This window comes from Octopus bimaculoides, chromosome 3, assembly GCF_046866305.1.
Source record: "Octopus bimaculoides isolate indiv1 chromosome 3, ASM4686630v1, whole genome shotgun sequence".
NCBI classification, from domain to species: Eukaryota; Metazoa; Mollusca; class Cephalopoda; order Octopoda; family Octopodidae; genus Octopus; species Octopus bimaculoides.
The window spans coordinates 13,892,735-13,916,470 of NC_142930.1; positions in this window are offsets into that span (position 1 = coordinate 13,892,735).

The window sequence follows — 23,736 nt, forward strand, 5'->3', positions numbered from 1 at the left end:
CATACATACATACATACGCACAAACTTATTTAACATAATTCAGATTTGCGTTACTAAAATTGCAAAGCCGGAAAAATTATGTCTGCTTGTTCGGTCGCTACAGTAGCAAAGGATTCAGCGGTCACAGCTTTTGAATAAGTAAAGCCACCATTTCTTGATAAGTATGGCTGATCTTAGATATGACTCTACGAGTTGGAATCACAACCCAGTGACTATTGTTGAATGAGAGATACTTCTGTCGCCATATATAGATGCTGACTTGTATTTTTTCAAATGTCAAAAATTATAGTTTGAAATTTGCTGATAGCTTAAAAGTAACTGAAAGAGAAAAGCTCCGTTGTGGTAACTTTACGACAATTCATTTTCTGATTTAGGAATAGAGCAAGCTTTTACAGTGAGTTTTAAATATGAAGACAATATGAAGGCTGTGTGACAATATGAAAAATATGTTATGGTGAAAGTGCACACACACACACACACACACACACACACACACACACACACAGATATGCATATATATTTTTATGTATACAAGTATATGTATGTTTAAATTTCTCTTGTGCGTATATATGTCCTTATATATACATACATACACATACAAACATGCACACACACATATACATACATTCATATATACACACGTATATATGCATAAACATATATGTACAATTATCTATTATGATTTAATTACTCAACATATATTATTCTTGCTGTATCTTTATCATTACGGGTGGATTTCTTATTACTTCATGTCTTTCAAACAATGTACTCCCACGCTTAGAAATGAACAAATATTTACATTCAGGAAGTGCGTGTTTCCAATTGAGAATAAAAGCAACCCTTATGTTTATTCTAGTTAAAACAACGTATTATGTCGTTCCGTTTCAGCAATATACTCATATACAGATATTAGTGAGCTTCTGGTCTTTCTTAGGCTAATTCATAAACTGGTTCCGTTGCAATTTAGGCCTTTACGTGTGATATATATATATATATATATATATATATATATATATATATATATATATATATATATATATATATATATATATATATGCATATGTGTGTGTAAATCTGTGTACACACATACATATACTATATATCTACGTATGTGTGTATGTGTATGCGTGTGTATGTGTATGTGTATGTGTATGTGTGTTTGTATATTTTATCAAGTTATCTATCATGTCAAATACTAAACAATGTGTTCCGATGTCATCAACCTGTTAGCTTTATAGCAATAACTTGCCAGCGAATCGGCAGAGTTGTTACAGTGTCGGATAGAATCACCAGTTTTGCATGCTGCAGTTTTCTCAGCCGTGAGGTCAAATCGCGCAGAAGTCAACTTTACCTTTCAGTGTCGATATATAATGTACTGGTTCCGGATGACTGATTGGAAAAATTATAAAATATCGAATGAGATGCTCTGCTGTATATATTTAGGTTCTTTATGTTCCTACAATTGCAATGACATTGATACCAAGCTCCTTTGGTTCAACTTGTTTCTAGAAACCAACGATATGACAGTGCGTGAAAAGTTGCACTCATGAGCAAATCCTGAATTTCCATAAAAACGATTGTCCCAGTCGCGAAATTTTTTTTCTCACGTCAGTTCCGGACCCCAGTAATGAACTCATTTGTATACAGCCAATCAGAGCTCACCTTGACCTATTGTCAAGTTAATAAACACACTCTATCAAGTAAACTGAAGACGATGGTCAGTGTTGTAAGTCGACAGATCGCCATGTTGTGCCTAATTTTAGAAGGAGACTACTAATTAGATGATTTTGCATCTATACGTATTATCGGATTTTGTTAGGGCCCCATATGGTAAAGATGTGGATGGGAAAAATGTTAGTAGAGTGTGATGTGCTAGCAACACTGCCCCATTACTGTTTTAGAAAGTAAACAACAACAACACAAATAACTACTCAAAAGCAGGAATGGTTGAAACAAGAACAAGAACACAAGCATTATTTAAAAGTCAGGAAGCATAGTCATTCGTTACCCAAATGACCTTATCTTATCGCCCATCACTTGTTATGCGCTCATAACTTAGTTTGATAGTTGAGCTCTGATTGGCTGCATGCAAATGAGTTCATAACTGGGATCTGGAACTCTCGTGGAAAAAAGAAGAAAAAAATCGCGTCCCGGCCAGTATACTACAAGGAAATTTTCATGTGCAGAACATTGGTCAGCTGAAACAAACGGTAGCTCCGGAATAGTGATAATCTAAGTATTAATATAGTGCAAGTTAAAAATGAATATGCATATATGGCCATATTTCTTTATGCATTGGGAGACATGTTTAATTTCACTGAAAAACTGAACCTTCATGATTAAAGCATAAAGGTTTTAGTACTCTGGAATAGAGATCGGACCGACTCTTTTCGTCTTTCATTAATCACTTATCAGGGATTGCTTATTTGTGTCTTGCAGAGAATGTAGCACAGATTACTTGCAGAAATGTAAAGAAAATGTTGATGATTTTCATTGTACTTCTTGTATTACACTACCATCCAGGTGTTATTTGAGATTTTGAGGCAAGTGATGGACTAATTGTTACAATACTTGAGCCTTCCGGCTTAGGAATGAGATAAAAAAAAACTGGTCTGGTACTGTTTTAAAATCTAGATTGATCTGTAAATACTCTATAATACACAGCAAAACTCACCAGTTATATGGTGTAGGTTTTATTGTGGACATCAACATACTTGTTGCAGATCAATACTTTATTCGCTTTCTCGATAGCTTTCGATATCAATATCTTTTCTTTTGATAATAAAGTTTCAGTATACTTTTTACCTTAATTTCGAAACATTTCAACGCCACTTTTGGTGCTGTGTAAACGTCTCTTCTCACACACTCTCACTTCGATAATTTATAACTTTACCGCTGGTCTCAAACCATTTAATTGTTTAGTATTCTTGCCCCCCCCCCCAACCCGCTATTTCAGTCGGTATTATGAGTAAGCAAGGATCTACTCTCTAAGCTTTGAAGATATGCATTTTTCTCTCCAACTATTTTCGTAAACTCTAAATCACAAAGCGACTTCTACTTACTAGTAAGCTCCTTAACTGTTTACCAGTTTATATTCAGTAGCAATCCCTAAATCGTTGACACTACGTTATTGTGTGTTTGACATCTATTCCTGTGTTGTTTCATTTCATTTGCAAACTTGCAAGATGTTGTTTTATTTCTTAATTTCCCTCCACGCCAATTATATAATTTATGGTATTCAATTGATTCGAGGTATTGTTGTATATATCGACATCGTATTGAAGTTCTTTATTCATTTATATTCACGCAGTTTCTACGTTGGTTCGATTTCCTCAAGGATTAATTTTTATCGAGCATGCTTTTCTAATAAACAAATGAAAATCTCTCAACAGGTTTTCTCCCTCTTCTACAATATCTCTTCATAGTTTCTTTCTTAATGCTAAATCGTTTGTAACTTCCTTATTGCTTGACTTAATTGCTCGTTTCATAAGATATTTTCCCTTGATTATTGGATATTGTTGCTCCTTCCTCTGGATTGCAGAAAAACGAAAAGATAAAGAAAAGAAAATACTAATATTACGTGTTTCAAGAAAGACAGTTGCTCATGTCATTTATAGCTTTTAGTACATACATACATATATGCATGCATGCGCACATACATATATACATACGTACGTACATACATATATACATACATACATATGTGTGTATATGTATGGATATTTACATATATATATATGTATATATATGAACATACATATAAATACATACACACACGCACATATATGTATACATATGTATACATGCATACATACGCACACAAACATACACACATATGTATATACATACATACATACATGCATACATACATACATGCATACATACATATATACATACATGCATGCATGCATGTATGCATACAGACATGAATTGAAGCAAAAAGACAAACTTTCTTACGAAGCATATTTTTTGCACTGCAAATAAATTACATTCTCTTTATGAGGCCCAAAACGAAATTGCTCTTCTGTAATAGTCTTTGAAAAGTTCATTCTCGTGACAATCTGTTTATCTTTACTGTTCTTTATTTTGTGCCCGTACAAGGACTTAATCTGAAAACTGAAAAATCATATTGAACTATACCCTCCTACGATGTAGAGATGAAAAAGCTGTGTTTGATGAACCAACTGAGGTTAAGTGGCAACACATGCATTATATATATATATTATTCTGTTCGTCGACACTTATACACACATACATGTATATTCGAAAAAAATGTAATTCTTTTTATCCCAAATAAATTGCACTTCATATTCGAGGCTCCGATGAAGCTATAGGATGTTATCTAATTCACTCAGATCACTGTATCCTATAGCAGAAACCAGTGTAAGCTAATGAAAAATATAACATAACCTTTCTTTTTTCCCCATGCCATCTCTTTTTCTTACTACCGCTCATGAGTTCTATTGACTCATATATTGACTAATAATCAGTCTTGAAATGCCTAAGCCAAATATAATATAATATAATATAATATAATATAATATAACAAAATATAATATAATATTATATATATGTATATATAGACACGCACATATAAAAAACGTATAAGACACAAAAGCTTTCTAATCCTTCATCAGTTTTCAACCAGAATGGTAATACTTAGTTTCGCATCTTTAACCATTCTGGTTGATAACTGATAAAGAATTAGAGAGCCTTTGTGTCTTAAACGTATACGATTTTATCTGTTGTTTATTTACAATGAATTTTAAAAAATTATCTGGTAACAGTATGCAACACGCTACCAGACATTTATGTATATGTGTATATATATATATATATATATATATATATATATATATATATATATATAATTAAGGGATCAGCAAACAGTTGCTGCACCACATACCGAAGTTCAGAAATAGCAGCTAAAAAGCTGAGACTCCAACAGATAGCATTACTTGTAACTCACAAAGGCAAAACAAGAAGAAAAGACAATGAAAACTAACCAGTCGAAGTTAATGTCGAAGTACACCGATAATGGTGTTTACATACCGAAGGGCTTGGTAAAAATTATTAATTGTTAATTTATTAATAAATTAATAAATTGATAAACCTTTACCCTTTTAATTGTAATATATATATATATATATATATATATAAAGTGTAGTATATTGCCACTTAAGTGTGGCTGACCCCTAGGGGTGGATGTTACTGTTGCTTTTAGCCCCAGGAGGACATCTCCTCCAGCTGGCTTATCGACACACGACTGTGTCCTGTTTGCCAAGGGAGTTATCCCTCTCACCACGGCCAGCAGCACGAACGTATCCGGATTTCAGGGTTATTTCCCTTCGTCGGCGTTCGACAGCCGATGACCTTGGTGAGAGAGAAAAACCTGGCAAATCTTATATCTTCTTTTCCAGTGGCATTCTTCACTGATATTGAAAAGGTGAAAACAAGCAATGTTAATTCTCTAAATGAAGTATTAACAGTAACTGCACGATAAAGTGTAGTATATTGCCACTTAAGTGTGGCTGACCCCTAGGGGTGGATGTTACTGTTGCTTTTAGCCCCAGGAGGACATCTCCTCCAGCTGGCTTATCGACACACGACTGTGTCCTGTTTGCCAAGGGAGTTATCCCTCTCACCACGGCCAGCAGCACGAACGTATCCGGATTTCAGGGTTATTTCCCTTCGTCGGCGTTCGACAGCCGATGACCTTGGTGAGAGAGAAAAACCTGGCAAATCTTATATCTTCTTTTCCAGTGGCATTCTTCACTGATATTGAAAAGGTGAAAACAAGCAATGTTAATTCTCTAAATGAAGTATTAACAGTAACTGCACGATAAAGTGTAGTATATTGCCACTTAAGTGTGGCTGACCCCTAGGGGTGGATGTTACTGTTGCTTTTAGCCCCAGGAGGACATCTCCTCCAGCTGGATACGTTCGTGCTGCTGGCCGTGGTGAGAGGGATAACTCCCTTGGCAAACAGGACACAGTCGTGTGTCGATAAGCCAGCTGGAGGAGATGTCCTCCTGGGGCTAAAAGCAACAGTAACATCCACCCCTAGGGGTCAGCCACACTTAAGTGGCAATATACTACACTTTATCGTGCAGTTACTGTTAATACTTCATTTAGAGAATTAACATTGCTTGTTTTCACCTTTTCAATATCAGTGAAGAATGCCACTGGAAAAGAAGATATAAGATTTGCCAGGTTTTTCTCTCTCACCAAGGTCATCGGCTGTCGAACGCCGACGAAGGGAAATAACCCTGAAATCCGGATACGTTCGTGCTGCTGGCCGTGGTGAGAGGGATAACTCCCTTGGCAAACAGGACACAGTCGTGTGTCGATAAGCCAGCTGGAGGAGATGTCCTCCTGGGGCTAAAAGCAACAGTAACATCCACCCCTAGGGGTCAGCCACACTTAAGTGGCAATATACTACACTTTATCGTGCAGTTACTGTTAATACTTCATTTAGAGAATTAACATTGCTTGTTTTCACCTTTTCAATATCAGTGAAGAATGCCACTGGAAAAGAAGATATAAGATTTGCCAGGTTTTTCTCTCTCACCAAGGTCATCGGCTGTCGAACGCCGACGAAGGGAAATAACCCTGAAATCCGGATACGTTCGTGCTGCTGGCCGTGGTGAGAGGGATAACTCCCTTGGCAAACAGGACACAGTCGTGTGTCGATAAGCCAGCTGGAGGAGATGTCCTCCTGGGGCTAAAAGCAACAGTAACATCCACCCCTAGGGGTCAGCCACACTTAAGTGGCAATATACTACACTTTATCGTGCAGTTACTGTTAATACTTCATTTAGAGAATTAACATTGCTTGTTTTCACCTTTTCAATATCAGTGAAGAATGCCACTGGAAAAGAAGATATAAGATTTGCCAGGTTTTTCTCTCTCACCAAGGTCATCGGCTGTCGAACGCCGACGAAGGGAAATAACCCTGAAATCCGGATACGTTCGTGCTGCTGGCCGTGGTGAGAGGGATAACTCCCTTGGCAAACAGGACACAGTCGTGTGTCGATAAGCCAGCTGGAGGAGATGTCCTCCTGGGGCTAAAAGCAACAGTAACATCCACCCCTAGGGGTCAGCCACACTTAAGTGGCAATATACTACACTTTATCGTGCAGTTACTGTTAATACTTCATTTAGAGAATTAACATTGCTTGTTTTCACCTTTTCAATATCAGTGAAGAATGCCACTGGAAAAGAAGATATAAGATTTGCCAGGTTTTTCTCTCTCACCAAGGTCATCGGCTGTCGAACGCCGACGAAGGGAAATAACCCTGAAATCCGGATACGTTCGTGCTGCTGGCCGTGGTGAGAGGGATAACTCCCTTGGCAAACAGGACACAGTCGTGTGTCTATAAGCCAGCTGGAGGAGATGTCCTCCTGGGGCTAAAAGCAACAGTAACATCCACCCCTAGGGGTCAGCCACACTTAAGTGGCAATATACTACACTTTATCGTGCAGTTACTGTTAATACTTCATTTAGAGAATTAACATTGCTTGTTTTCACCTTTTCAATATCAGTGAAGAATGCCACTGGAAAAGAAGATATAAGATTTGCCAGGTTTTTCTCTCTCACCAAGGTCATCGGCTGTCGAACGCCGACGAAGGGAAATAACCCTGAAATCCGGATACGTTCGTGCTGCTGGCCGTGGTGAGAGGGATAACTCCCTTGGCAAACAGGACACAGTCGTGTGTCGATAAGCCAGCTGGAGGAGATGTCCTCCTGGGGCTAAAAGCAACAGTAACATCCACCCCTAGGGGTCAGCCACACTTAAGTGGCAATATACTACACTTTATCGTGCAGTTACTGTTAATACTTCATTTAGAGAATTAACATTGCTTATATATATATATATATATATATATATATATATATATATATTATGGATAGTAATGTTTGTTTGTATGTCGAGTTGTCAAAAAAGCAATTTTGCATTTCACTTTAGGATTAGTCAATAGTTTTTGTAGAGCACATATTTATTTGACAAGAATGTACCACTTATTGTCCGCCGTAATGCTACATTTCAGAAAATGACAAATACTAAGATGTTCTGTGACTTTTGATCTTTGGATTTTAACATTGTTGAACTTTGGAGAAGAGTTGTAACGCCATTCCACGGACTAAGCATTTGTTTTCCAATCGTAAACATATGGCTCCGATTCACCCTCGATCCTCAGATTGTTCAAAGTCGCATTTTCTTTCACCTCAAACGATTCAAATAGATTGAGTTTATCTTTTACCCAACTCTTCTTCAAGAACTCGATGACAAAACGTTGCTTCTGCTTAGAACTATTTCATTTGGCTATAACAAAGAATAGTTAATATAGGTGAAGTGTTACTCTATCAAAACATGCAATTTGAATTCTTGTTGTTGTTGTTGTTGTTGTTGTTGTTGTTGTTGTTGTTCTTTTTCTTTTTGTTCTTCTTCTTCTTCTTCTTCTTCTTCTTCTTCTTCTTCTTCTTCTTCTTCTTCTTCTTCTTCTTCTTCTTTTTCTTCTTCTTCTTCTTCTTCTTCTTCTTCTTCTTCTTCTTCTTCTTTTTCTTCTTCTTCTTCTTCTTCTTCTTCTTCTTCTTCTTCTTCTTCTTCTTCTTTTTCTTCTTCTTCTTCTTCTTCTCCACGCGTGTATGTGCAGAGACACTCCTGATATCTTATGATAGTGTAGGGATATTTGCGATCTTAACTGAATTGTTTTAGAGAAAGCTTTTTCCCATTTTCTTTTCTCCTGTCTACAGTCATGAGCAGCCAAAAGCGAAACTCAAAAGTAGATATAATAAATATATCTATCCACTCAACCCAACGTAAAATATAAAAATTAAATTTTCATATATTTTATATATCTTATATTACACAGATGCACACACACTTATCTATATGTATATGTGCCTGAATACATACTATATATATATGAATTATGAGCGCGAATCTGTGTGTGAGTATGTGTGTATTTGTGTGTGCTCTTTTACCCCCAAGCAAATGAAATTTTCTAGTCATATTATTCATTGCATGATTTCCTCAAGATAACTTTCTAATTTTTATACTTAGCATCTTCGCACGATTTGAATTTTTCAAGTTTTTAATATTTTCTTTTATAATTTAATTGAACGATAACTTTATTTAATAATTTTAATGATCCGCCTTATGGAATTTCCAACACATAATGTTTATGACCCGTACGGTCTTTTTACTATAAAAGCCCAGTTTCCTAATCTCATTATCATTCATATTATCATTATTTTTTACCAGTCGCAGCAGTCACCGTCTATCTACCAGGCGTTGTCTGAATATTTCCCTTATGGAACTTGTTTCAGTGGTAGGTACTTCAGCGAACGCAGTCTGTTGCCTTTTCAGCACTACATCCATCTTAAAATCATGAATAATCGTTTATTCCTTTGCTCTCTCATTTTCTTATATGTTATATTATATTATATTATATTATATTATATTACACACACACACACACACACACACACACACACACACACACACACACACACACACACACACACACACACATATATATATATATATATATATATGTAAAACCACGTGATTCGTTGGTGATTTTCTTCCTCCGTCTTCTTTTCTATTGGACTTTCCTCTTTTTCCGAAGAAGAGCGTTGCTCGAAACGTTAAACCATCTTTCTTTCCTTCCCTGAGCGTCTGCTAATACTTTACATGTACCACGTACTCACGTTGTTGTTTTTTGTGTTGTTCTTCTGTTTCGGGATTTACTATATATATATATATATATATATATATATATACACACACACATATATGTAGTGGGAGAGAGAGAGAGAGAGAGAGAGAGAGAGAGAGGGAGAGAGAGAGAGAGAGATAGATAGATAGAGGGAGAGAGAGAGAGAGAGATAGATAGATAGAGGGAGAGAGAGAGAGAGAGGGTGCTGTGAATAATCTGTCGTTTAAATTACGCAAAAAGGAAAATTACACTGACATCTCATTTTTACGGATATAGATAGTTACCAAAATTACATAAAAATATCTTGAAATACTAAAGAGTAAATTTATTTAATAAAATCGCCGTTGACTTCAACCACAGCCTCCGGATAACTTCGGAATCTCCTGCAACTCTTCTGGACTGTCTCCTTGTTGAAGTTCGTGAATGCTGCTATAATCCTTGCCTTCAGTTCATGTTTGGTGTTACAAGGAATTTTGTTGGTCTCTCGCTCACCTGCTCTCTACACACAATAATTAAGGGGGTTGCAAGTCTGAGGAGTTAGGTGACCAGATGTTAGGGGTGATGTGATCGCAGAAATTGTCTGACAGCCATGACTGGGTTCCCCTGCTTGTGTCGCATTGTGCAGAGTCCTGTTGCCAGACAGGGTCTTCCAGCAGCAACCCGCTTCACCCAGGGCTGCACTACCACCTCCACGCACGTGATGTAGGCCTTCTGTTGAGTGTGAAGCAGTGTGGGAAGATGAATAGCGGCATAACACCGCCATCACTAGTGATCACTTCAAACACCATGATGTTGACTGGCTGTTTGATTTTTATCACTCTCGGTACATGTCTTCAGATTGCACTGTCTTCAGGTTACCTAAACACTCTGAAATATTCGTATTGGACCTTCTGGTGCGAATGCCAAGCAGTACAGCATGTCATTTCCAAATTTCTGGCAGAGAAAATTGAATCATGGTCTTGTTTTTCTCACAGAGGGTGCCCAATTGACCCTACTATACTGTGTAGTCGACAAAATCAACATCACACAATGCACATGCACGAAATGAAAGCTATAAAGCAGCGACAATTTACCCATCGCACCCAGTATGTTTGCGTGTATGTGTGTGTGTATGTCTATGTACACACTCATAGACAGACAGTCACACAAAGAAACACACATCTTTTATATTCTTTTACTCTTTTACTTGTTTCAGTCATTTGAGTGTGGCCATGCTGGAGCACCGCCTTTAGTCGAGCAAATCGACCCCAGGACTTATTCTTTGTAAGCCTGGTACTTATTCTATCGGTCTCTTTTGCCGAGCTGGTACGTTACGGGAACGTAAACACACCAGCATCAGTTGTCAAGCAATGTTGGGGGGACAAACACAGACATACAAACATACACACACACACACACACACACACACACACACACGTATATATATATATATATATATATATATATATATATATATATATATATATATATATATATATATATATATATATACGACGGGCTTCTTTCATTTTCCGTCAACCAAATCCACTCACAAGGCTTTGGTGGGGCCGAGGCTATAGTAGAAGACACTTGCCCAAAGTGCCACGTAGTGGGACTGAACCCGGAACCATGTGGTTTGTAAGCAAGCTACTTACCACACAGCCACTCCTACAAATTTTATTTCAAACCGAATCCTTACAACTCGCAGCTATTAGTTTTGCCTACGTTAACTCTGCAGTCTTTTGATGTATTTATTACCTTTTTCTAGATAAATTCAATAATTTAGAAGCGAAAGAATTACAGAATTAGATGTTGATAAGAGGGTTAAGAACATTGTCTTACACAACTCTTACATTATCTTCAATTTTTCGAACGTGTAAAACGTTAATTGGTTGTCTTGAAGAAGGTTGTTGACAGAAGAATTATGTTTATGGGTTGTCTAGACTGTGTTAAAATTAGTGAGGTCATTAACCTGTTTATTCGGAATTTGTTAAGCAAAACATTTAATAATATAAAATATGAATATATCGATGTGATATATTCTCTCAAAATTTTATTACCGTTAATTGCGGAAAGCGATTTTAGCCCCATGGTTTTGTCAAAAAAATCTCTCCTTATTCTGCGAGAAGCAGAGACACCACCAATGACACTTTTCTTCAAAAAACAATTTTGCAAATTCTCTTGATTTATAAAAAGAAAAAAAAAATCAACCAGCATCTCTTTACAGGGCAAGAATAACATACTTTTTGTGGTTATATGAAAACCAGACTTGCAGGAGATACTAAAAAAGTATTCCAGAAACAAGAAAATACAATTTCTATTTTTTGATAAATAATTAACATCATTAGAGAAATGACCATGAAATTTAATTTCACTGTCAAAAGGTTAAATAGGACAAAAGAAATTTTTACCAATTTCCATGATAGAGATTAATAATCTGAAATAGGGAAAACCTAAATAGTTTACCTGGATTTATTACGTAAGACAAGATTATCGTACTGATACTAAGTACTGTTATTTCATAATGGTAAATTAGTTGTTTGTTTAATCCGTTGATTTATACAAACGACTAGTGTCTTATCACGGAGATACAGTCCTTGTGTTATTAATTGACCCAATAACAGAAACAACTATATAAACTGATCATTTTGCATAATTGGATTTTATGCGTCTGTAATTAAATCTTATTTTTGTAAAAATGATATTGCAATCCTTGACTCAAATATCACAAGTGTCATTACATACCTGCGCTAATACCAAATGGTTAAAGAAGAATTATGCTAATTGGTTGTCTTGGAAAAGGTTGTTTAAAAAGAATTATGTTTATGGGTTGACTAGACTGTGTTAAAATTAGTGAGGTCATTAGCCTGTGTATTCTAAATTTGTTAAACAATAAGTTTACTAATATAAAATGTGAATATATCGAAGTGATCGATTAATTCTTACACACACGCTATATAAAAACGCATCAGTTAAATAAATTTAGAAAAGATCTATCTCTTTGAATTATCTCAAGACTGAAACCTAAGAGTTACAATTGAAACAGATTTATACATAGTTAATGTTTGAGATATAATGTTAACTTTAAAAACAAGTAAGTACTTAGCTTTTAAGAAGCCAAATAAACGTTAGAACACATAACTGCTGCCTCAAGTCATCCACCTGTCATTATTAATAATTTATTGAAAATATTACTGTATGATTATCCTATATATCATCCCAGAAACCTTTCAACAAAGTAGTCTATTATTATAATTAGGCGTTAAAACGAAGCGGTTTTAAAGATAAAATTAATTACATGAAAAATCTTAATTCTCTGGCACATGACAATGGAACACGTAAAATCATTTGTTTTAATGCTCCATTCTTTTAATAGATAAACACTTTCGAAGAATCACAAATACTATAAAATTTTTTAATAGAAATAATGTGAAACTGTACAGGTGACTTTGCACTGAAATAGCCAACAACGATAGTAAAATCTTACACATCATTTACTTCTAACACGCTTCATGCCACTTTCTGAACTCTTTAAATTGGCCATTAAATATTTCTTGTCTTTCAAAATCGATAGCTTATTGTGTAGAAGTATTTACAGGTGATAATTCAGTTCTCAAATAGTACATCTGGATAAAGTGAAAATAGTTTTGAAGGGTATTTTAATCAGCAACGAAATTATTTTAGAAATGCAGAAAGAATCTTTGGATGCAACTTAATCAAAATACATGTGGTCGTTGAAAACTGACAATGATGTAAATCGAGCAAAACCAGTAGTGATCATCGCCAATCAGTAATGAATAAGTTATTTCAACTTGCCTGATGCTTTCTTTAACATGATAACGCTTACTAACCTTCAACTCACTACTTTTTCTACATGCAACTTAGACACCTCCACGAATAGATGTATTAAAAGCATTCTCATAAGCGCAGGCGTGGCTATCTGGTTAGAAGTTGGTTTACGTTCCCGTAACTTAGTGGTTCGGCAAAAAAGTACCATGCTTAGCAAAAAAAGTATTGCGGTCGATCTGTTCGACTAAAACCTCTTCAAGGAGGTGTCCCAGACTGAAACAAGTAAAAGACTAATGATAAAAAATATCTACTTTCTTTGAATAGTAGAAAGACATAAAGACACAATCACTGTTCATATCAAGGAAACACTATCTAGATATAACATTACACAATAAACACTATCTAGACATAAAATTACATAATAAACGCCATCTAGACATACAATTACATAATAAACACCATCTAGACATAAAATTACATAATAAACACTATCTAGACATACAATTACATAATAAACACTATCTAGACATACAATTACATAATAAACACCCACAAAGAGACTAAAATGGCTAGGACTCACAATATGTGATCCTTGTGGATTACTCCTACAACATTCTTTCAGATTCGAATAGTTGCTTGAACCGCTGCAATTCTTACGAAACAATGGGAGAAGACTGTCAGTCTCTCTGTTTATTCTGTAACTGCTATAAAAATTCTGTTCCTCTCAACTACACCAACCTCTCCGTCTCTTATAAATTGTGTTTCATCACAAAGTTTTTCTAATGTCTATACTTGGTCCTTTCACAGCAGAACATCAGCTCTCCCTCTCCCGAAGTCCCTTCTTCATTCATATTTTTACGGCTGACGCCAGCTTAGATATGTCCATACCGAACAGCAACTGCACCATTATCTACTATGGAAGTAATACCTGCGAAGAACAGTTTATTGTTGTTAGAACACTTTATTCTACATATCGTCGTTCAGTCTCTAAGTCAAAAGTACTCGCTTTTCGAGAAATGTTACATATAATAACACAATGTTTCATCCAGACAAATATTTAATCCATAAAGCGCCCATCAATTTTTGTCGGTTTTCTTGAAAAAAGAAAAGAAAAAGAAAAGAAAAATTAAAAACACTATTTATGCTTGGCATTCACTGTCCTCCCCACTATCAGCTTAGTTTATAGTTTGATGTATTTCGGTTCTTATGAAGTCTCACTATCCTTTTTTATATTGAGATATCTTTAACTTTTTTGCTTTTATATTTCTAACTAAAAAATACAACCTATGTGTTTTAATAAAATTTTAAAATATTTGTGTTTAGACTGAATTCATAAAATAACTACGACATTTTTTGTTTAATCATACATAAAAGTTGCGTTTCGTACGCAACAAAAGGATCTTACAAAAATATGTTATATAATTCGTGTCTCAAAATAATTCTTTTTTATAGGCAGGTACAGGTATAATTACAAATCTGGAAGTCTTTAAATTTTGTCAAAATATCACTGTATAAAATGGGTTAATAGCCAATATTATAGTATATTATGCTATTTTTTATTATGCTGTGTTACGTTATATAACGTATGGGTATTCAGTAAGCGGTATACCATAATATACTAAGATTATAATACAATGCAGCATAATGTAATATAATATTGACTATTAACTCATTTTACATAGTGATAAACTGATTATTTTACATATAGCAAAATGCCTTAATTTCGTTCAGTATTTTAAGTCTAGTATGTAAACGACTTCTAATTTGATTATGGTGTATATTAAAGCGATTTTATTTAATTTACTTCCAAACAGATGTTATTTTATATACTGTTGATATGCATGCATTTGTTATCTTAGAAAATATAGTTTGAACTCTGAAATATAGTTTTATGAGAGATATCTATAATTGGAAGTTACTGGCAAGTGGCGGTTGAAGCGCATTATGGCATCTGAATCACCTCTATGTAGTAACCGAAACCCTGACTTTGTACTTATAACATACTGGTTGATTTTCTGGGACATCTTTTATGGGGAAAATGGCGCCATATCAATATGGTATTTTTCAATTGTTTCATGAAGGTCACAGTGTGTGTTTATGTGTGAGAGGGTTATTATTGCGCCCTTGAAACTATTTGGGATTCGAACATATTTACATTCTATATTGTACAACTGTTTGTAACCTGGAAGAACGAAATTGTAAAATGATAAATTTAAATTAAATTTCGATTTATATATAATCATATGATAATAAAGATTATAGTTATTTTAAATTTCACTAAAGGCTAACAGTTTCATTAGAAAACATATACATAAATAGATGTAAGTTGTATAAAAGTTGGAGTGAAGAACTGGAAAGAAATCGACAGTATTGAGTGGTGAAAGAGGGGTAACAAAGAACAAATAGGAATGGTTTGAATTTGGTGGTTGGAAATCTTTTGATTTAAAGAATGGAAAAAGAAAAAAAAAGCGGGGTGAGTGGTCTAAGCTTTCAATTTTAAGTTAAAACATGCTAGATCTGGCCTTTCATACTTACCTACAATGTCATTATAAATATAAGCAAGTCACAATGCCGAAGTCTTGAAGCTACATGATAATGAATGATGAATTCAAAATACAATGTAAATAAAGAAGAATTACATTTGACAGTACAAAAAAAAAAGTAAATAAATAAGAGATACGCAAGATTAGAAATTTTGAATATAGTGGTGTATACCATAATGACAAAAATTGAATGGTGTCTAGAGGAGGAAGCAATAAACGGCAATTTGAATAAAATGGCAAAAAAGTATTATTGAAAAAAATATAAATAAAAAATTGTATAACAGATAAATGACTCATTAAAATTGCTTTAAAAGGGTTTATGTGGTAATTTTAAGTTAAAAAGCCACGCGACATTAATCTTATGTTTAGAATATTTTGTGTTGTGAATGTATAAGTTTAAAGTAAAATAAGATTAAGATGGCTTTACAGATAGCTTGAGTGAATAATGGTTATATTCAACATTAATGGCAAAGTTCAATTTAAAATTCTGTAGACTGATAGGTCAAGGGGAGAAAATATTCATAATAGTTCCTTCAATGAGGCATTTCAATAAACTAATAAAAAATGCCATAAAATAGCTGAGGAAGATAGGGTACGATAGGCATGTACCGATACTAATTAAAAGTAATGGAATTTTCTAAAAGACCCAAAGAAGAACAAAAAATTAATTTTAAAACTAATTCCTGTGATGTGACGAAGGTAGTATAACTGTACAATGAAATACGGGATTATAGATAAATAGACGAATACGACTTAAAAAATATTGCAGCAAGTTAGTAGAATACATTCAGGTATCCGTATAAGAAATATTGCTTGATGGCTTGCTGTACAGCTTTGGCACTTGAAAGTAATTGCCTAACTTTTTGTAATCAATAGGCGACCCTTCATCGTGACTTGAGGCCAATGATGACAACAATAATAATCGATCTTTCTAATCTTGGTTCAAGGCCAGCAACTTTTGAAGGGGTTGGGGGGGGGGAAGTCGATGACATCAACCACAGCTCTCGACTGCTACTTTATTTTATCGACCCATAAAGGATGAGAAAGAAAGATGACTTCGGCAGCTCTGAACTCAAGAAGACGAACGATAAAGCGCTAAGCATTTTGTCCGTACTGACGATTCTACCAGCTCACCACCTTAAGCAACAGTAATAATAATTTTTGTATCCAATTTAACATGGTTGTATTGTTAGAGTGCCAAGTACTGCGTATTTACCTTGGGAAGACCTCTCATATAGGCGCTTCGTGCATAAAAGCACACATATTTATAGAATTGTCTGCTATGAGCGCTGAAACTCCCAGATCACGTGATATCGACGTGACCCACCTCTTCAGTAGCATTACGGCCGGTAGCCGCATACAGGCAAATGTTACTACCAGTGATATATGGAATTTCGGTGACCGTTTAGAAACTGATGTCGCAAATAGCCAACAAGCTTATTAAAAAAAGATAATTAGCGACAGAAGCAGAATTGATATCCAAAGACAAACTTTATATCCAACTTAAAACGTATTGTTAGAGTGCCGAATACTGCGTTGTTTCATTAGTTGATTTCTCATATACACGCATGATGCATATAATAATGCGATACGAACGTGTGTGCTTTTATGAACTCATAAAGGAGAAGAGACGAGGCACGTCGAAATCGTGTGACTAACAGGCCGGCGCCTGTTGCAGACGATTCTCGTTAGCTATCCATATAAATATGTGTGTTTTTATGTCCCATGCATCCATATGAGAGGTTCACTCTAAGTAAATAACACAGTATTCTGTGCTCTAATAATACACCCATGTTAAGTTGGATATAAAAAAACGCCTTTTGGCATTTAGTACTGCTTCTGCCGCTAATGATTATTTCTTAGTAATAATAATGATAATGATGTTGGTAAATATGACTATAAATTATGTATCTATACTCTAATATAGTAAGCTGCTTATTAATTAGTTGGATATATGTAACTTTCACTGAAAGAAAGCAATTATCAAATGTTAGGCTGTCTGGAAAATGTTTTTAAATTTCAGTTTTAATACATTTTTATGAAAATGCGGTTTTGAAGATTGTTTTCATTATTGAATATTTCAAGTAGATGGGTCAATCAAAAATCTTACTCAATGCGACATTTCGTTTTAGTGCAGGGTAGTTTAAATTTGCTCTTAAAGGTTGCCCAAGCATTTGCAACGCTACTTTCTACAAATCATAAGTTTAATCCAGTGTCAACCAATTTACACTGATTGTGGTATCGTTTCATATTTTGACGTTGAAGAAATAGAGATCTGAATAGGAAAATTGGCATTAATTTACTTACGTTAGTAAATTTTCGGGAAACGGTGGAATAGTTCTCAAAAGATGTTTGATTCCCAAGCCCATGGTTCCGGGCTCAGTCGCACTGCGTGGCACCATCAGCAAGTATCTTCTACTATAGCCTCGGGCCGATCAAATCCTTGTGAGTGGATTTGGTAGACGGAAACTGAAAGAAACCCTTCGTATATATATATATATATATATATATATATATATATATATATATATATATATATAAGAGACCAAAGTGTACGTACGCCGCTATATAATTTATACATAAAAAATACAAAAATGGGACAAGAACGCAAAACATTCAAACAGACGGTACAAAGAAAACAAAGACGGGTCATCCGGAGTTTTCTTTCCTCAGTCGAGTTCCAGATTATCTTTGCAATTTCAGCTGGTTATACTCGAGATTGCTCCGATCTGGCCAACCCTAAGGAAAAACTAAGCTAAAAACATTAGATTCCTTGGAAGAAAGTGAATGTGTACGAAAACAAGGACGGAAAAAAAACGGAGAAATGTTACACAAATACAAATGCAATAACAGGACATAACAACAGGTGTATTTCGACTAAGAACGAATTAAATTAAACTGGCATGTGTGGAAGTAAAGCCTTACGGTAGGAACATAGGGTTTTTACAGGCACAGGGAGGAATGTAGATGTTGCACGGATGGTAGTTGAACCAAGAAAGAAAGATCAGGCTTGGCCAAACACCGGTCAGTGGGGGAGAGAAGAGAGAGAGAGGTAGAGGCAGGTGGATAGAAAAATATGCTGGAAATAGGGATCATATAGGTCTCAAATGTAACTTTTCTTGCATAAATGTGATTAAATATTCAAAACGATGAGGAAAAGTTGAGATGCATAAAATATCCTTGTCATTTTTCCGTATTAAATTCCTATATAATTCTAATCTAAAACATCCGAAAGTTATTTCTTGAAAATTTCATTAAAAATGTTCTCTTTTTCAGAAAGTTATGGAGAAACAGTCGACTCGTGATTTATCCGAAACTTTTTCGCCCCAGAAGGTTTTCCCCACACATTATAATATAATCATAGTATACACCATATGTAATTAATACCCGTTTTTCAGAAAGTTACGAGAAAACAAATTCAGCGGGTATACTTCTGTAATTATGCCCTAAATTTACTGGGCAAGTGAGTATTGTTAAACGAAAAACTGTTTCCGTTTCCCATCAACTTCAAAAACTGGTTTCAACCAGATTTAAGATCACAAAGGAAAATCCCTCTCAGCTGCTGATGGAAAGGAAAATCTGCAAAATGCGTTTTCAAGATATATATTACAGGGAAGTAATAAAAGTTGCCAGCAGGCAGCTACGGAAGTCGACAACAATTACCGCCAATTTTAAAGATAAACGATAGCTTTTTCGAATACGACAACATTTTATAAACAAACTTTGGAAGCGTCGAATGTGTATTTTACAGACAAAGTAAATTTCGAACGCAGTATAGCTGTGAAAATAGCAGAAATATTGCGTATTTACCCTTACAAGACAGAAAGAGGGTTACTGGCAGGCAACTACCGGAATCGAACCCATAACCATTGGATATCGACTGAGTACTCTACCATTGAGTTAAACGGCTCGCTGACAACAATTACCGTCAATTTAAAAGCTAGATAATAGATTTTTCGAAGCGTCAACATTTAATAAGTAAACGTCAAATGTGTTTGGTATTTTACCGACAAAAAAGTAAATTTCTAACGCAGTAGGGACAAATAAGGTTTGAACATGAGAATCGTGAAACTAATGGTAACTCGTATTTTTTTGGTTTACATATACATATGTACAGAGAACATACACACACACACACACACACACTCACACACACAAACGCGCGCGCGCAGGCATACCAACACAGACATACACGCATACATGAGGCTAATGTTAAAATAACATCGAGAAATCCTTCTATGATTTGAAGAACTTGTCACATGAAGTGATAATTACATGCGCAATCTTTCCTGGATGGCACTTGAAATTCAAAGTCTCAACCTCATAGCTTCATGTAACGCTGATTCTGCCTGAGAAATTTGTCAAACTTACTCATGCCTGTAGAATATTCACCCTCTTACACATTGTTTTCAGAATTCATTTTGTCAATGAAGGTTTAACGGAACGTTCTTAGTCGAAACATTGGTGTTTTATTACGTTCTACGATAAATATGTTTTTTTATTCGAATGGCACCTTGTAGTATATTCACTGTCAGCCGGAAGAGAATGTGGGATACTTGTTCTTTAGTTTCTTTTAGCCATCACAAGAATGGCCATACCGAAGTACTGTCTGCAAATTTCTATATCCATAATAACAGATTTTTTTCTTTAATTCTACATAAAGCAACCATGCTTTAAGCATATGTTTTCTTCTGTTTATTTTTATGTAACGTTCTGTAGTATATTCTCTTCTATATCATATTAGATGCCTTACTAGCTGGTGGGAAAGCTAGGTACATGTACGTATACGTTATAAATTTTTGTTTTACATTCTACATAAAATAACTAAAATATCGGCGTATGTTTTTAGCAGCTAACAACTTTAATGCTTACATATAAATTTGTAAATTACGTTAGTCATCTGAATTTTTTTCCAGTGGCTTGAAAGTTTAAGGTCTGTTGTTGAAGCAAAGATTAATTCTTTTTAAATTTTTTATATACTATTTATGCTAGTTTCTGATTGGGTACAATGAAATCAATTTGTCTTCTTTCAATGTGAAATGCCTTAAAACGTTGATAGACAACAGAAATATGTTCTAAATATGTTGAGTTCTTCATAGCTTACACTCTCACTTTCACTCTCTCACATACACATACATACACTATGTACGTATGTACGTATGTATGTATGTATGTATGTATGTAATCTTCCCAACATAGCTGAACTGATATCATACACAAAAAAATGTGTAGTAATAAAATTGTAGCAATATTTCTAGTGGAAATAAAGATGATAAACATATAAAAAAGAAGTATATTAAAAGATAAATATAAAAACTACTAAATTCAGTTTTAGGACAACTTAGTATACGTATGTATGTATGCATGTATCTATCTATCTACCTATCTATATGTCTGTCTGTCTGTCTGTCTGTTTGTCTATCTATCTATCAATCTATCTATCTATCTATCTATCTATCTATCTATCTATAGATACGTAAATATATTTATATTTACAAATATATTATATGTATATACAAACTGAAATATATTTATACAAATATATATACACATACGTCTTTCCTCGTTTCTCATTTTCTCAATCTCTCTAGTCTTACACATGGTGATAAAATTTAAATTGTCTTCTTGTGAACAAAAAGATATGAATACATATGTACACATACACTTGTTATGTAGTAGACATTTGTTTTATGCATGAAAAAAATGTACAAACACACGGACATATATATATATATATATATATATATATATATATATATATATATATATATATATATATATATATATATATATATATATATATATATGTATGTATATATATATATGTATATATATATATATATATATATATATATATATATATATATATATATATATATATATATATATATATATATATATATATATATACATACACACACATAAATGTATGTATGTATGTATGTATGTATGTATGTATGTAAACGAACGAGAGATAGTTAAATAGACACATAAATATATATCCTAAAGCGGGCAAGAATAAAATCTATTTTCTTTTGTTGTAAGCTTGTTATTTACCGTCTGATAATGTTTACGTCTAAAATTACAACATCAACCAAAAGACCAAAAAACAAAAAAAAACAAAAAAAAACAAAACAAAAAAAAACAAAGCAAAAAAGGAGTACACGTACATATGTACATGAACAGCAAAACAATATATGTATATATATATATATATATATATATATATATATATATATATATATATATATATACACACATATATATACATATATATGAAAAGAGATGTGTACGAATATCTCATATGTTTCAAGTCTGACTTTAGTGAACTTTTCTGATTTTCTGCTCCACTTCTGTTTCTATCTTAAAATGAATAAATATTTTGAATAAATAAATAAAGAAGCAAAAATTAAATGAAAACATAACAAAAAACACACAAATAAACAAAGCAAAACATAAAAACTGCTACATACTATATTTAAATTATATTTAAATTTTATGTTTCTAGAATTTATTGGATATAGATGTGTGAAAATGTTTAATAATGAAAATACAAATAAAGATTTACAGCTTAGATTGACGAATGCCTTGTTAGAGAAACGTGGTGAGCAGAAACCTCATACATACATACATACATACATACATACATACATGTACGTACATATATCTATATACGTATATATATATATATATATATATATATATATATATATATATATATATATATGTATATATACAAATACACGTATGTATGTATGTTGTATGTATGTATGTAAATATATATGTGTGTATATATATATATATATATATATATATATATATTTACGAGGGCGTGCCGCAAAGCTCCTGACTTTGGGTAAAATTACATACAGGAAGATCAGGTACCTATGATCTTTATCCAACATTTTCCCTCTTAGATTCACACACTTATTGCAGCGGTACTTCAGTTTTTCTAACCCCTATAAACCAACTCATAATCTCTTACCAAGCTTTCGAGATTTCTTTAAAGCCAAGAACTTTTCAGCACTCCTCTTATATATATATATATATATATATGAAAGAAGGTATCTTACAACTTTACTTTGTTATATATATATATATATATATATATATATATGGCTAGATATAGGTATACGTGTATGGCATATGTTTCTTTATTGCCCACAGGGAGCTACACACAGAGGGGACAAACAAGGATAGACAAAGTGATTAAGTCGATTACATCGACCCCAGAGCGTAACTGGTACTTATTTAATCGACCCCAGAAGGATGAAAGGCAAAGTCGACCTCGGCGGAATTTGAACTCAGAACGTAACGGCAGGCGAAATACCGCTAAGCATTTCACCCGGCGTGCTAACGATTCTGCCAGCTCGCCGTGTATGGCATATGTGTATAAATTTTGCGCCAAGCAAAAGTCCTGGTAATTAAATCTTGAGCTGCTTCATATGTATATATACTTTTTCTCGGATCCTAGGACTCATAAAGTTGATTACCAGGCTTCCATGGCGTATAATTAACTGAGGTCACCACATTCTCCTTGAACCTGAAGCTGGTCTGATTGCACGGTTGATGGCCAACAATTTTCGAGTGAGGAGCAAGTTGATTATATCATTCCCAACATTTGAGTGGTACTTATTTTATGGACCCTCGAAGGAATGAAACGCATTAGTGGAATTTCAGCACAAAACGTAAAGAGTCG